Genomic DNA, 17,325 nt, shown 5'->3' with positions numbered 1-17,325 from the left:
AGCTTTGTGCAAGATATGGAAGATAGTTTAATTTTAACCTTTTTTAAAATTAATTTAATCTTATTAATACGCTTTCACTAAATAAATTCTACAAAGAAAATCCATTAATAAGAGGATGCAGCTGAAAAGTGGAAAGGAAAAATGGCTGATGATCTGGTTGTTAAATTCAGCAGTACATAATAGGAATGCATAAAACAGGCCAAGGCCTGTTATATGAGCATTATTTTTCACAGAGAGTCATATTTATCCCATGCAGTTCACAATAATATTCAAATAGTAGACACTGGCCTAGCTGCAAGTACAAACTGAGATATTTCTGAATTCTGATATTTCTGTATGTTACTCCTGGTCTAGCTCAACATTCACACCCCATAAACAGTCCACAAATTGATACTTATAAAATATTTACCAACAGTACAGTCCTTAGGTTCCAGTTTCAAAGAGCCAACCACTAGCACACATGCTAAAGTACCATGCATGCATTTTATGTCAAATTAATCTAAACATACAGATTCACACAACACCCTCAAATAAAACTAATATTTTCTAACAGCCTTCTGCATGTCATGTTTTGTCAGAAATAAAAATATTGAGCAAGACCTGTTGCTTACGTTTAGCACTAGCTACTGAAAGAAACGGTAACTAGGTAAAGAATCATAGTAATGTATTGATAAATTACAAAAAGCTGTTAGGAATCAGTAGTGATATGAATTGTGACTATAATGAGGCTTAGAAGGTCTGCCAATTGGGATTCTTACTTGCACATGTTGACTGAAAACCATATGAAATTCAGCATTTTAGTACTGTACAATGGTGCCATTTCTCTGATTTGCAGTAAGACTAACTGGTCATCCGTCAGTCCTCTACCTAACTTTACATTAAAAGGAACAGGAGAAACACGGGCCCAATGAGAAAAATTCAAAAAGCACCTCAACTCGATGTACTAGAGACCTTTAGCGAGATGCACAAGCTCCAAACAATAAAATTCACAAACTGACTATTTTGAGATGCAGAAACCCCTTCTTATTAATACGTCTTAAGAAAAGGTTCCCCTCATTAAAGCAGACAGCTACCTTCAGTGAGACCGATAAGACCCACAACACATCATAGAGGTGCCTACATTTTAACATTTTGATAGTAACACCCAGGCCTTGAAAGATCATAAAAATGTTACTAGACCAGTACGTCTAGTGACTTTAATAACCTACTCGACCTAATTATATTGCTCATAAACCATAAACTGGTTTCAAATTATGTGATGCTGGGGAAATATTTTAATTCTCTGGGCCGCCATTTTCTACTTCATCATATATGAGAGTGCCTTCAATTACGCAAGTTCAGCATGTCTACTGTATAAAAGAACAAGTTACTTACCTTCGGTAACGCCTTTTCTGGTGGATACACTAGCTACCTGTGGATTCCTCACCTTATGAATTCTCCCAATGCGCCAGCATTCGACGGATATTTTCTTCCCAGCTCTACACGTCAACGAGGACGTCACAATTGCCAGACTCCACGCGACTCCGTCTGACGTCATTGTGGCAATAAGAGGTCCTCGCCGGCGTGCTGATGTCAGTTTTCACAATTATTTACGTGCCTTTGAGGCAAACAGGTGATCACTGACTTCACAAACTCAATATATATACACACATCAATCAAATATAATACATAATATTTAATCAAATAAAGAGAGCAAAAACAAATAAACATATACACCCAAAGAAATCTTGATAAGACCAGACCGGCAACGGGGAGGTGGGTGGTACTGTAAGGAATCCACAGGTAGCTAGTGTATCCACCAGAAAAGGCGTTCCCGAAGGTAAGTAACTTGTTCTGCTGATGGATACAACTACCTGTGGATTCCTCACCTTATGAATAGAGTCCCAAAGCAGTACCGCACTCGGAGGCGGGTGCCTGAATGGTCACACCAAGAAATCCTGCAGCACAGAACATGCAAAATGGACATCCCTCCTAACTTCCGAATCCAAGCAATAATGCTTTGCGAAAGTGTGGAGGGAAGCCCAAGTTGCGGCCTTACAGATCTCAGCAATTGGGACACCTCTTGCCAAGGCTGAAGTGGCAGACTTAGCCCTGGTGTAATGGTCCCCAATATCAAAAGGAGGAACCTTCTTTGCCAAAGAATAACAGGGTTTAATACAAAGAATGACCCACCTGGACAGTGTTCTCTTGTGGACTGCCATTCCTTTCCTCTTCCCCACATAGCCAATGAAGAGTTGATCGTCCACTCAAAACTCTCTGGTCCTTTCAATATAAAAGTTTAAAGCCCTCCTTGGGTCAAGTCGATGCAGTCTCTCCTCCTCTTTCGATGGATGGGGAGGAGGGTAAAAGGACAAGAGTGTTATGGATTTCCCAATATGAAATGGAGTAACTACCTTTGGTAGGAAAGCCGCCCTGGTTCTCAGCACCATCTTGTCTGCATAAAAAGGATGTGAAAGGGGGTTTTACACTAAGAGCCTGTAGCTCAATCACACGCCTAGCAGACGTGATGTCTGTGAGGAAAACCGTCTTCAAAACCAATAGCATTAACGTGCAAGAATGCAAAGGTTCAAACTGTGAACCCATCAGAAAAGTGAGAACTAAATTCAAATCCCAGTGAGGCATAACAAACGGATTGGGAGGAAACTTGTTAGTTAACCCTTTAAGGAACCTAAGAACTATAGGGGACTTAAATAAGTACGGCTGATCAGGAAGGCAAAGAAAAGCCGACAGCGCTGATAAATAGCCTTTCACCGTTGCAACTGCGCAATGCTTCTGTGTCAATGAAAGTGCAAAAAGCTAAATATCAGATAAATGGGCCTTTAAGGGATCAATTTGTCTCTCTCCACACCAAGTAACAAATTTTGCCCATCTACCGGCATAGACAGTCTTGGTGGAGTGTCGCCTGGCCTATAAAATAATATCCACCACCTCTGACGGGAGAGAAAATGAATTCAGATTGCCCCCTTCAATCTCCAGGCATGTAAGTGCAGGCTCTGGAGGTGGGGGTGTAGAACCTGCCCCTGCGACAGAGAGGAGGTCTACCCTGTGAGGGAGGCGGAGCGGAGGGCACAGTGAGAGTTGGAGAAGGTCTGTGTACCACACCCTTCTCGGCCAATCCGGAGCTATTAAGATAACTTGGGCCCGGTCTTGGAGAATCTTCCTCAGAACCCGAGGAATCAAGGGTATGGGGGGAAACGGGTAAAGCAACTAGCCATTCCAGGACATCTGAAACACGTCCCCCAACTCTCCTTGCACCGGATACTGGAGGCTGCAGAACGACAGGTTGTGCGCGTTCTCCCGAGTGGCAAACAGGTCTACCTGAGGAAACCCCCACATCTGGAAGATGTAATGGATCAGGTCTGGATGAAGATGCCAATCGTGATCGGCCGAGAAATGCCGACTGAGACTGTCCGCATGCATGTTTAGAACTCCAGCCAGATGGTTTGCTACTAAGCAAATCCGATGGTCCTGAGCCCAGGACCAGAGCCGCAGACCCTCTCTGCAGAGAAGGTATGACCCTACTCCTCCCTGCTTGTGGATGTACCACATTGCGGTAGTGTTGTCCGTCAGAACTTGGACCAAGTGACCGCAAAGGGAGGGGAGTAAGGCCTTGAGAGCCAGACATATCGCCGGTAATTCCAACATATTGATATGAAACATCTGTTCCACTGGAGACCAATGACCTTTGACCTCCAGGTCCCCCAGATGTGCTTCCCCCACCCTAGAGTGGAAGCATCCGTTATGACAGTGGCCACCGGAGGCGGTAGTGAAAACAGCCTTCCTTGTGAAAGATGGCCGTCCAAAGCCCACCATTGTAGATCCGCCGCAGCATTTCTGGAGATCGTTATCAACTCCTCGAGATCCCCTTTGTGTTGAAACCACTGCCTGCGGAGGCACCACTGAAGAGCCCTCATGTGCCAGCGTGCATGAGTGACCAACAGAATGCAAGAAGCTAACAGACCGAGCAGACGTAGGACCTTGACGACTGGGACAACCGCTCCATTTAAAAACATTGGAATCAACGCCTGAATGTCCTGAATCCGCTGAGGCGGAGGAAAGGCACGATCCAACATTGTGTCCAGTACTGCACCTATGAACAGAAGGCGCTGAGAGGGCTCCAGGTGAGATTTGGGCACGTTTACCGAAAAACCCAGATCGAACAACAACTGGGTTGTCATCTGCAGGTGATGCAGCACAAGCTCTGGAGACTTGGCTTTGATCAATTAGTTGTCCAGGTAAGAGAATACCGATATTCCCTTCTTCCTGAGATTTGCTGCAACCACTGCCATCACCTTCGTGAAGACTCGAGGTGCTGAAGTAAGACCAAAAGGAAGGACCGCAAACTGGTAGTGTTGCCAGCCTACCACGAACCGGAGATACTTCTTGTGCGACTTCAGAATAGGGATATGAAAGTAAGCACCCTGTAAGTCGATAGACACCATCCAATAATCAGGAGTCCGATGTGACTAACTCCCACTCGCTGAGAAAATGAAATAACCTTCTCCCTACAGGGGAAGCATGAGACATAAGGGGCAGAGAACCAAGGCTGCTTTCCTTGCTGCAGGAGGAGACAGTGTGCTGCTGGGTGGACCCTCTTGTTCTAACCCTACCCCACCCTCTAAAGGACCTATAGGGCAGACTTGAAGGCTGCTGGGCTGCCGACTGAGGTCTCCCACAAAAGAAAGATTTTCTCCCAAACCCCTTAAACCTTCTAAAAGACCTGAATGGGGTGGTAGTGGAAGCCTGCAGGCCAAAGGACGTGGCAGTAGCACTGCTTTCCTTAAAACGCTCTAAGGCAGAGTCCGCTTTAGCTTCAAATAATTTGTCCCCATCAAAAGGTAGGTCCAAAAGGGTTGTCTGGACATCCGTAGAGAATCCTGAAGATCTCAACCACGCATGCCTTCTGGTGACAATGGAAGTGTCCATCGCCCTGGCTACAGAGTCTGTAGTATCCAGGCCCGACTGGATGACTTGCCTAGCTGCAGCCTGCGCATCCGACAGGAGTCCCTGTTCTAGAGGCAGATCAGGAACCACAGTTTTAGCTGCGCCCATTAGGGCATTAATGTACCTGCCCAATACACAAGTCTCATTGGCAGATTTGTGGGCCGTGCTGCAGGATGAAAAGGTATTTTTGGCCGACAGCTCCATCCTCTTCCATCCTCTTGGACTCCCTATCTGAAGGTGTAGCAGGAAAGGAACCTGTAGCCGAACGAGAGGAGCAAGAAGCCTGGACCACCACACTCTCTGGAGTCGGATGTTGTGAGAGGATCCCTGGATCGCCCGGAGCCACCCTGTACCTTCTTGCCACTGTTCTGTTGACAGCTGACAACGTCGCATGCTTCTTCCAGACTTCCAGAATGGGCTCCGTAAGAGCATCGTTAAAAGGAAATAGTGGTTCTGCAGCAGCTAAAGCAGGATGCAGGACCTCAGTCAAGATGCTGGTCTTAACCGCTGCAGCAGGTAGTCGGAGGTCCAGGAACTCTGCTGTCTTTCGTACTACCGAATGAAAAGAGACCGCCTCTTCTGTGTATTCTCCTGGAGAGGCTAGATCTCACTCAGGGGAAGTGTCTAAACCACTTGCCGAGTCCAGGGCCTGATAGTCCCTCAGGGGCTCAGCAATTTCTCCTTCCTCCAGGAGCTGCCTGTGATATTCCTGCTCCTCTAAGAGCCTCAGTGCTCTTCTCCTAGTTCTTAATCTGGCCTCTAATCTCGGCGTAGACATGGAATTCGTCAACGACATCGGCTTCAAGTGTGACTGATGACCAACAGACACACCCCGATCTCTGGATTCATCCGGCGCCAGAACCTACTCCATCGGCGCCGTGGACTCTCAGGGTCGCTTCACCGGCGTTGATCGAACCTGGGGTGACATCATTGGCTCCACTGGTCTAGCAGGTGAACACATCAGCGTCAAAGGTCTTCCAAGCGATACCATCGGCGCCGGACCAACACCCTCCGCAGGATAAAAGGGCATAAATGGCGCCGGCTTGTATAGAGCTGGAGCGCCCAATGTAAAGGCCAAAGGACCTGTGGGACCAGCCGGTGCACCACCAGGACCCATGGTTTTAAAGATATTAAACATTGCATTCAGAAAAGCCGCCGGATACGCTCCCGGAGTGGGGAAGGCAGTATACTGCTGCTCCTCCTGAGGCGTCTGTGCGGGATCCGGAACATCCGACTGCGCTCCAGGTGAGAAGCAAGGACTTCCCTGAGGCTCAACCACCTCGAAGACTGACAGCACCGGAGAAGCCTGAGGACTCTGCTGTGGAGTCACCGTCGGACTCACCTCCCACGTCGCACGACGCCGACCAGATGGAGACCTCGACCGAGACCAACCTCTATCCGAATGATGCCGGGAATGATGTCGATGCCGTTTCTTGTGCGACTTCGAGGATTTTCCGGAAGAAGACCTCCGATGACTCCTATCCTTCTTTGCCTTGGCCAAAAATAATTTGGCTTCCCTGTCCTTGAGCGCCTTCGGGTTCATTTTCTGGCAGGACCCACACTCCTCCACGTTGTGCTCAGAACTCAAGCACCACAGGCAATCATTGTGTGGATCGGTCACAGACATGCGACCCCCGCACCCCTGACAAGGTTTAAAACCGGATTTCCTAGGGGGAGACATTGTAACAACAATCAACACCTTTGACAATAGCAGCCTTTCTCAAGAGCTAGGAGAAAACCGTTATGCTTCGAAGGCACAGAAAAAAGGGAACTAACGTCAGCACACCGTCGAGGACCTCTTATTGCCACGATGACGTCAGACGGAGTCATGTGGAGTCGGGCAATTGTGACATCCTCGCCGACGTGCAGAGCTGGGAAGAAAATTTCCGTTGAATGCTGGTGCATTGGGAGAATTGATAAGGTGAGGAATCCACAGGTGGTTGTATCCATCAGAAACACACATTTTTTTTTTATTTAATAGACTAAACTTTTGCTCCATATATAATACAAATCCAGTCACATATAGAACACACATTACCGCTGACTTGCCTCTTAGTTCATTAACTGGATTGTCATCAGGGCGGGGCAGTAGTGTTTCTCAAAATATGTTTGTAATCTATCACATTTAATAAATACAAACCTGAAACATGAAGTGGCACCACACTTATTTGCAATCAGAAGATTTTCTAATTAAATGTCCACTACTTTTCCCACCGACATGTTGTTTTAATGATAAAACTATATATGTACAATGTTTGGAAATAGAGTTTCTGCAAATATTTGCCATTTGCGCATCACCAAGTAAAGTGTTCTGATTTCTTTTCCTCCTATTTAAACCTTTGTTTGCATCATACTTATGAATTACAAAAAAAAAAATTTTTATTTCGGAATGCCTGCCATATTTTGAAATACTTGTACTATTCATTTACAAGCTGTCTAAATGTTGTGTTAGAAAAAATATTTGACATCTTACAGCTTTTCGTTTCACATTGATTGTCAGACAGCTCACTCAACAAGAACCTCTAAATGAATTATGAGAAAGAAAAGTAAGCACCATTTTCCAGGATAAGATGAGAAACAATTAGTAAAAAGACAAACTGACATTTGACCTCTATCCTTGAACTGACAGCAAAGGTGTCAAGATAAAAACAAGATTTAAAGGCGTCTTTATTGCTCATTTACTTTCTGAATTAACAGCACAACTGATCCTTGCAGCTTAAGTTCACTCACCAGGACGAGTAAGTGCTAAAAGAAGCTCGACCTGATAAAATTTGACTCGCCATAGCAAATGGGCAAGTAGATTTTTCAAGGCCTATACAGACTACAATTGACAAAAGGGGGAATGCAAGAGTGGAGCTTTTGTAGTGGCTTCTTGCTATCTAGAGTTGAAACCAGAATATTACAAGTTGTTAACTTCAAGACTTTCACTTTCGATTTTGAGAATGGATTTTGTGCATGATTTACAAACCTGAACACACTGCACAATCAAACAGGTTCAGTCCCTTTTAGACACAGATTTTCTGAGATGTTGTTGCTATGTAGTTTGAGAACTTGTTTGATTCCCAGTGAATATTGTTCCCTTTCTCCTCTTCATGAAGGGTTTCGAAAGAAAGCAGAAAGTTCAATGATTTCATTGCAGTGAAAAGGTGACACAATCTTTGGAAGGAATTGCGAATGTGTGCACAAAACCACTTTGACTTTGAGAGTGAATGGTTCTTCCACTAATATCAGCTGCTTAATCCCATCTCTGCACAAGGAATTATTCCATGCCAACACCTGAGGTAAGCATGAGTGCAGTATTTCAAAAGGAAAACCTATAAGTCTTATAAAGACAAAGCTGAGATCAAAAGGATCAGTCTCCTCATCCCTTCAATGAAGGTTTTCAAGACACAGAATTTCCAAAGAGAACTGGACTATTTTTTATGTAAGCAGCTAATATCGACAAATGAATTTGAACAGAAGTGCAGCCCCAGTAAGAGAATAAAGAATTTATGCAGTGTATCATGGAATTGGAGTGAGGGGATGCACAGAGGATTATTTACAGTTTGCATTGCTGAATAGAACACTCCTCTTTTGGAGTATGCAAGAGTGCAAATTTTCGAATGATTTCTTAATAGTTTCTAATGTACTAATCATTGATGAATTAACATGAGAAAACGGGTGACTTTTGTAAATGGTCACCATAATTCATTTTTGTTCTCTGTCTTAAAAAAACTTCAGTTAAAATTGTAATTATTTTCCGTCGCTCAATGCTTATATAAAAGAGTGTAATTAATAGCTTATAAATGTGTAAATAGCTACCCCTAGTGGGTTGCTGCATTGTGTCTTACAAGGTCAGACTTATTAAGTCATTACACGAGTTTGAATGTTCTATTGTTTGTAACTGTTACTAATACGAGGTTTCTTCCTCGAGGATGGAAGTAGATGTTGCAATCCAAAAGTTTCTTCCTGCGAAGAGAAGTTTAGACGCGAAGGAACAATGGAGTCACACATGAGACGGAAGCGGCAAAGTTACTGTTATGTTTATGCCTTAGTTAATATTGACGTTGACGTATTTTAGGTTATCCAATAAATAGTCATTGGTAGAATCATAAACCACCACCATGTACTGACCAATCATAGACTTTTAAAAATGTAATATAACGATCTGGGTAGGATTTTCTTGAAGTCATTCTTATTCTTATTAATGGTAGTTCAAGTCATATTAGCGATGCAGGTTTAGCTGTTGATAGGCCAGATTCTCTGAAGTCTTACCTGATGGTGTCCCCTTGCTGAAGTAGTCTGCATGTTGTTGTTCTATGGGTAATATATGAAATTGCATTGATATATGTGTCTCTTTTGTTTTGCAGGTACCAGCTGCAACTAGTTTAATTGCGGCATAATAAATAATAATTATTATTTTTATAATAACCAGAGCTAGTGTGATTTTTCTAAATTTGTGTTTCTAAATTCTTTTCACATGAAGTCCAACATGTTAATGCTAATTTGTGGTTAGTGAGGGAATTTATCTTCACATGCTCATGATTCATATTTTGATTGTTTGCCCTGATGTATACTTTACCTTTCTTGCCAATAGTGTTATTAATCAGTGTTATTTTACTTGAGATTATTTGTTTAATTGCTTTGATTAAACTCAGATATATAAGACATTCTATTCAGCCATTATTGATTTTATATGCTTATCATTTGTGTTTGAGAGTTTTTTCGTGACATTAGCATTGTTAATATAGGGAAATAAAATTCACAAATCTTCTTAATAAACTGGTGTGGTTATTGTTTGATGTTCAGATCTTTGAATATGTTGATTATTGTTGATGGTTATATCATTCATTATTGACAACCCATCAGTCCGATGTTGTGTCGATCCATTGGCCTCTAGCACAAAATCCACTATTTTGTTTGAAGTAATAGCTACAATTTATTGGCGCTGCCGCAAGTACTTTGCTTCCATAAGAATACTAACACAGTCTGACAAAGTGGAGATAACAATAGTTCACGATTTCAGGAGACAGATCACTAGACTGAATGACTGATCATTGGTATGGTAAATTCGGCCATTCTGCATTGTCATAAAGTTTGGGTGAAGCTTGATGTACTTGCAGAGTGGCTGAATTACCATCATAACTAACTGAAGTATCTATCCTTTCGGGCCTAGGGTGGTGCAGCAAAATTCAAGGTCATGAGCGACTGCCACATTTTTTTGTACCACTGCCAGAAACAGTAGAAGAGGCAGACAACATGCGCCTTTTCCTGAAAGTTCTATCCACAGACCATTCCACTAGGACGAGGGAGTGGAAGCCTGGATGTGAAGCTCTGCATTTGTGTTTCAGGTGGTAGCAAACTGATGTATGCCTGGTGAACTTCAAGTTTGGCAAGTAACATTTGAGAATCCAGGGCCTTAGTTTCCACTTGAGTGAGCTCAGTTTGTGAATGATGAAAAGATCTACAAAGTTGTCATCTCCTGGAAGGTGTTCTGCGAGGATGGGTATGTGGCATTCGAGAGGCCACTGTCACATCTGTTGTGCAATTTAAGAATTTAAGACATAAGTAAGTAGTGTATCTCCTTGTTTCTAAATGTAACATATGGGTGCTTCTGTTATTTTTACATATAAGTACATTTTTGGCCCTCAAATGAGTTTACAAATTCTTATAACACATTGAACGTAAGTAGTTGCTCAACATTGGTCTATTTTTCCTCACTATAAAATGGAGCATATGTTGTCCACAATTGTCTGAAGGAATTTGTCAGTCGTGAGTTTTATGTATGTAACCAACACTACATCTTCCCAATCCCCAGATGTTTTTGCCTAATGGGACATCAAACACTTGTGAGAGAGCGTAATCTAAACATTACCTATTTTAGATGTGAAATGCTTATACTCAACATTGCTACATTAATATTATTCATTGAAACGTATTTTAAACGTGGAGAATTATCGTATGCATATACTAATATCAACTATAAGAAATTATTGCTTGTATTATGATTAATTGAATATGTTAACACGTACGAAGATTGCATTTATTAGAATCCATAAGCCTTAAGTTAGCGTGAGTCGAAGAATTAGCTGTGTAGCTCTCATATTAAAGCATATTTTTCTGTTTCTCCAGTGTGCTGACTTGCAAAAGGGCCATGACCCAGCATTTGTTCTCTTTTTCGTTTTTGCAACAATGCTAGTTTTTCTCATCCGCATGCTAGCTGCTTTAGTATAAAGTTTATACGCTTTGCAACAAAATATGGAAACTTTCAAGGACATTCGACCATGGACAAAGGAACTTGTGACCTGATGAACGTGCCAGAAAATGAAGTAAGAGAGAAGCCGATTGAGTGGTATCAACAAACGGACAGGTTTGTGAAACTTGCAAATTGTCTCTGGGAAGACTTGAATACTTTGTTTGAGATTATTGTTCAGCCTGATTTGTGGCTCGAGTGCAAAAGAGGGGTAGATTGGCCGACGAAGGAGCCGGCAAGAGATAAAGTGACTGGAGCACGTTCAGAAGAGGTGATGAAATATTATCATAAAGTAATTGAGTTTTTGAAACAAAAGGTCTTCACCGAAGGTGACTGATTGGCAGAAAATAGACCGGACCTCGCAAGAGGTTAAAGAGTCAATACATGCTTATTATGAGAGATTGCTAAAAACTTTCAAACATTACAGTGGTACTGAGATTATCGAACCAAAGGACATGAATCACCTTGTGTTTAGATTTGTCGAAGGGTTGAGACCAGAGGTTAGCCAAATGATTAAGAATCATCTGATTTGTTGGCAAGCTAAACCGATTGATGAGGTATTGCAGTATGCAAAGTACTGTAGTGATGAGATCGAGTTGGAGCAGAAAAAGCTGAAGGAAAAGGTGATGGTAATGCAGATAAGAGCTGCACAGGCTGGAATACAGGGAAATGGAGTTCAACAGATGATACAGCTTCATCCACAAATGAATGCTGTGTTTCAGGCACAGCCTAGAGGCCGAGGTCGAGGGTTTGTGAACCGCGGTTCGGACATAAATAATGTTGCTGTCCAAAATGATGTTCAAGGGGTGAAAAAGATGTCACCATGTCACGCGTGCGGGGGCGTGGGGCATTGGAAACGGGAGTGTCCGAATATGGTACAGGATGGTGCGGTTCAGCAAAGCACTAATGTTGGTACCTTGCAAAATTCACGGGCCCAAGAATAAGACATCAAAACCCGAATTTTCAGAACAATCAGGTACAAATGCAAGGGGTACAGCCCATGCAGCAGATGCAAATGCCACGTTTCCAAACAATACCAATGCAACCAGTGCAACAGCAGATTCCTATGGTGCCTAGACAGCAAATGCAATTACCAATGGCTCCGGTGGGACAGCAACAGGTGATGCTTCCTCAGCAGGTCACAGGTCAGGTAACAAATCAAAACAATACTGTGCAACAATTCCCTCTGCAAGGTTGAAGATAGTATGAATGAAGACTGGTCAGATGATAGCTCAGACAGTGAGGAGTGCAGGCTTGCAGCATCCTTAGAGGTGGATCAGAGAGGCCAATATGTAGAAGGGAAGGTGATGGGCTATAGGGTTTCATTCCTGGTTGGCACAGGAGCCACGCACTCCACAGTTAGAAGTGCAGAAGTTCCGAGATTACCTCTATCAGGGCGTACTATACAGGTGGTTGGAGTAGCAAACCAGTACCTGACTAACCCGATTACAGATCCAGTACAAGTTGAAATTGGCAACTTCCAAGGTCTACATAGATTTGTAGTATGTGATTCAAGTCCAGTATCCCTACTGGGAAGGGACTTACTATGTAAGACAAAATGCTCAATTACCTGTTCCAATGATGGAGTTGAAGTACAGACAAATAGCGACGAAGAAGGAGATGAAAGTCAATTGCTAGAGGAAAAAGCAGGGATAAATGAAGATTATCCATTAATTACCTTATTCCCGATGCACACATTGATCGACCTACCTGTCGACTTGCAAGGAACAGTGACAGAGAAAGTGTGGGATTTGACCGGAAAAGAAGTAGGATTGATAAAAGGGGTAGAACCAGTCAAAGTTCAGATCAAGCCGAATGCAGTGTTCCCACAGGTGTCACAATATCACATGACTCAAGATGTCCTCATTGAGGTGTCACAAATAATTGCAGATTTTCTCAGACAAGGAGTCCTGAAAGAAGTCTTGAGCAGTCCGTGTAACTCTCCCATAATGGGTTTAAAGAAGCCCTGTGGAAAGGTTCGAATTGTCCAAGATTTGAGAAAAATAAATGAAATTGTGATAAAATGCTGTCCTGTGGTACCTATCCCAGCAGTAATAATGTTCCAAGTTTCCTGTGATGGTGAATGGTTTACAGTAGTAGACCTATCACAAGCCTTCTTTTCAATACCATTACATGAGGACAGTCAATTTTTGTTCAGTTTCAAATTCCTGGATAAGGTGTACAGTTGGTGCAGAATTCCTCAAGGGTTTTCTGAGTCACCATCCATCTTCAACCAGATACTGAAAAAGGATTTGGAACCTCTTGTGCTGCCTTTTAATTCAACTCTTGTGCAGTACATCGATGATCTACTAATTGCGTCTAAAACCAGAGACAGTTGTAAATACGATACCATTGCATTACTAAATCATCTGGGAAAGAATGGACACAAAGTGTCACCCAGAAAATTACAATATTGTCAGAAAGAAGTAAAATACCTGGGACATTTGATTGAGAAAGGGTCCAGAAGGATATCAAAAGAAAGGATAACAGCTGTCTTGCAAATGAATCCCCCAACAACAAAAAGAGATGTCAGGATGTTTTTGGGAATGGTGGGTTACTGTTGTCAGTAGATACCCAACTTCTCAATCATTTCAAAGCCATTAATAAAACTGACAGGAAAGGAAATCAAAGATGAGCCATATACTATAACCTTATCAAAAGAAGAACTTGAGTCATTTTTAGAATTAAGAGAATGCATGTGCAGAGCACCAGCATTGGGAATGCCAGACTACGAGAAACCTTTTCTGTTGTTTTGTCATGAACGTGATGCTTGTTCTTTGTTTGTCTTAACACAGGTCCACGGAGATGCAAATCACCCTGTAGCATACTTTTCAGCTACTTTGGACCCTGTCGCAGCAGCCTTACCGGGTTGTTTGCGTGCAGTTGCAGCAGTTGGTCAGAGCCTTTTACAATGTGAAGGAATAGTCATGGGATACCCTCTGACAGTAATGGTCCCACATTCAGTTGAAATTCTGTTGACACGAACTAAGACTCAACACATGACAAATGCACGTCTCACTAGGTATGAGAGAACCATACTGGGGTCACCTAATGTCACTCTCAAAAGATGCACTGTACTGAACCCGGCAACTTTACTTCCTAATGAAAATGTTGAGATTAAAGATGGGGAAGAATTTGAACATGACTGTCTTGAGGTGACTGAACTGTGCACCAAACATCGCCCAGACATACAGGATACCCAGTTAAAAGAAAATTACTGCATTATGTTTGTCGATGGGTCCTGTCTAAGAGATTCTGCAGGAACACTGAGAGCTGGGTATGCAGTATGTACTATAACTGGCATTGTCGAAGCCTCCTGGCTCGACAAAGTGTTCTCTGCACAAGTGGCAGAATTGATTGCTCTTACAAAAGCATGCCACGCAGCTGTAAATTTAAAAGTTACTATCTATACTGACAGTAGATATGGATTTGGAATTGTGCATGATTTTGGTCAACTCTGGTCACAGAGGGGTTTTATGACTTCCTCTGGTTCCCCTGTAAAAAACGGTGAACAGATAAGAGATTTGTTGCACGCGATTCAGTTACCTCTCGAAATTGCCGTGGTAAAATGCAGTGCTCACAGCAGATCACAAGATTTTGTGTCTATGGGAAACGGCTATGCAGATCAAGTTGCAAGATTTTGTGCATTGAACTGTATATAGTTTAAGGAACAATGGGAATTGTTACCACAATCTGAAAACGACACACATTTAAATATGGCATTACGAGTGGTTGACACCTTAGATGAACTGAAAACATTACAAGGTCGTGCGAGCAAAGAAGAAAAACGCTCCTGGCAAAGAATGCAATGTGTACAAAGAGCTGATGATTTATGGGTTTCAGATGAGGGAAAGTTGGTCTTGCCGAACAGCCTTTTGTCGCAGTTTGCCCGGCTCTATCATGGGCAGGCACATCTGGGAAGGGATGCCATGATCAGGTCTTTTAAAATTGATTGGTTTAACCCAAAATTCAGACATGCCGCGGAAATCACTTGTCACAGGTGCGTCATCTGTCAACAGATGAACGCTGGAAAGGGAACTGTGGTAACTTTGAGCCACATTGGAAGAGCTGGAGGTCCATTCAACAAAATGCAAATGGATTTTATTGAAATGCCTGTTTGTGGAGGATTGAAGTACGTGTTGGTGATTGTGTGTGTTTTCAGTCATTGGATTGAGGCATATCCCACATGTAGGAATGACAGTCTACCAGTTGCAAAACTACTACTCAGAGAACTGATACCCAGGTTCGGGTTTCCGGTTTCTATAGAATCAGATAGGGGGAGACACTTCGACAATGAGGTGATTAAACTCTTGTGTGCCGCACTTAACATTGAACAGAAGCTGCATTGTAGCTATCTTCCTGAAGCATCAGGACTAGTAGAGCAGATGAATGGTACTTTGAAATCTCGAATGGCAAAAATGTGTGCAGCAACTAATATGAAGTGGCCAGATGCCTTACCTCTAGTGCTAATGTCAATGAGAAACACACCAGACAAGAAGACAGGACTGTCCCCACATGAAATACTCATGGGCAGAGCTATGAGATTACCAGCAGTACCTGCGAATGCACTAGTGAATATTACAGATGATATGGTGTTGGATTACTGCAAAGGCTTGGCTGACGTGATCCGCTCTTTTTCCCACCAGGTGGAAGCTAACACGTTGCCGCCGATTGGCGATCCAGGCCACTCTCTACAAGCTGGTGATTGGGTGGTTGTCAAGAAGCATGTAAGAAAATCCTGTCTAGAACCACGTTGGAAAGGGCCATATCAAGTAATATTGACGACCACCACTGCTGTGAAGTGTGCCGGGGTTCTCAACTGGATACATGCCAGTCACACGAAAAAGGTAACGTGTCCTGTTGAAGAGGAACTTGAAGTTTCCGGTACAGCCACCTTGGAAGGAGGTGTCTCAGGGTCAGAAAACAGTCTAGAAGGAACTGAAATTTCCGGAGAGCCCACTGAGAACAGCCTTGTCCCTCAAACAGTCAATGAGTTCGAGAGAGGTGACAGAGTGCCTATCTCAGTAGAGGCAGCAGGAGAACTAAGTCAAGGAGAGGTTCTCCCAGAAGTAGACGAATACAGGCTAGAGCCCGAACCCAACTTAGAACCGGAAGAAGAAAGAGAAGGAGAAACTGTAAATACAAACGTGTCAGAGTTTCCTGAACCAGTTGCAGGTCCGTCAAGAGAAAACACCATATCACAAGAGGAGGGTGCTGTCCAATGTCCTGAAGGAAAACGTCGAGAAAGGACACATAGAGGTGATAATTGGCCAGACAAATCACATCCTAAGATAAGGGAGGTATCGAATGACACCATAATAGAAGAGAGTGATACCTCACAAGCAGATGAACAACAAGGTGAACGAAGATTAAAAAGAAAAAGAATTGCAAACAGAAGATATACAGGTCCCGAATGGGCATATGCTACAACCACTGAATGGCAACAAGAGTTCCTAGCATTTTGTTTTGATCGAGAAGTACCAGGCCAATACTACGGCACCTGAATAAGTTCAAGAAAATCGTTAGGTTAAATTGAAAACTAGAAAAAAAAAAAAGAAAAAAAAAGAGAGACTTAGAAGCTACTGGATGTGACACTGAAAACCTGATTTGACTTTTTAAAGAACCTGATTACGACAAGCTGCTAACCTGAATTGACAAAAAGGGTCCTGGAGTGAGTGAAGACGCTGTAATATACGCAGAAGAATTTTTTTTTTTCTTCTCCTCGGGTTGATTGTCGATCTGCTATTCTGATTCTATACAAACATGGCTTACAATAGAAATAGTAGCAAGGGGAGTAAGGTGTGTGGTTGGTTAGGTCTTATAATAGGTGTCATGTGTGCAGTGATAATTGTGGGAGTGATTATAGGAATGCCATGGAGAGAGAAAGAAACTATTAACGCTACCTCAAAACCTGAACCTACTACTAAACTAACACCATGGGAGAGATTTGAGCAGGATGCAAGACATATGCATGAGGGAACTAATGCAAAAGGTGAACTATCTACTAATGTCTTCTATCGCTTACTAAATGAGTATGTGGAAACAATGGATGCAAAGGATTGTTATGTATGTACTAAAATTCCTTCGTCTGTACAGGAGGGAGTTACCTATCATAGCCTCCCTCTTACTTATGGAATTAGTTGCAGCTT

General features: G+C 42.8%; 1 protein-coding gene across 3 annotated transcripts in view; it reads right to left on the bottom strand.

Moving 5' to 3' along the window:
- The window catches only part of ZNF236 (zinc finger protein 236), a 1,086,161-nt gene that overhangs the window by 981,304 nt on the left and 87,532 nt on the right, over nucleotides 1-17,325 (bottom strand). The window lies entirely within an intron of this gene.

This window comes from Pleurodeles waltl, chromosome 2_1 (assembly GCF_031143425.1).
Source record: "Pleurodeles waltl isolate 20211129_DDA chromosome 2_1, aPleWal1.hap1.20221129, whole genome shotgun sequence".
NCBI classification, from domain to species: domain Eukaryota; kingdom Metazoa; phylum Chordata; class Amphibia; order Caudata; family Salamandridae; genus Pleurodeles; species Pleurodeles waltl.
Note: the sequence above shows the minus strand (reverse complement) of the source record. Positions and strands in the feature narration are given on the sequence as shown.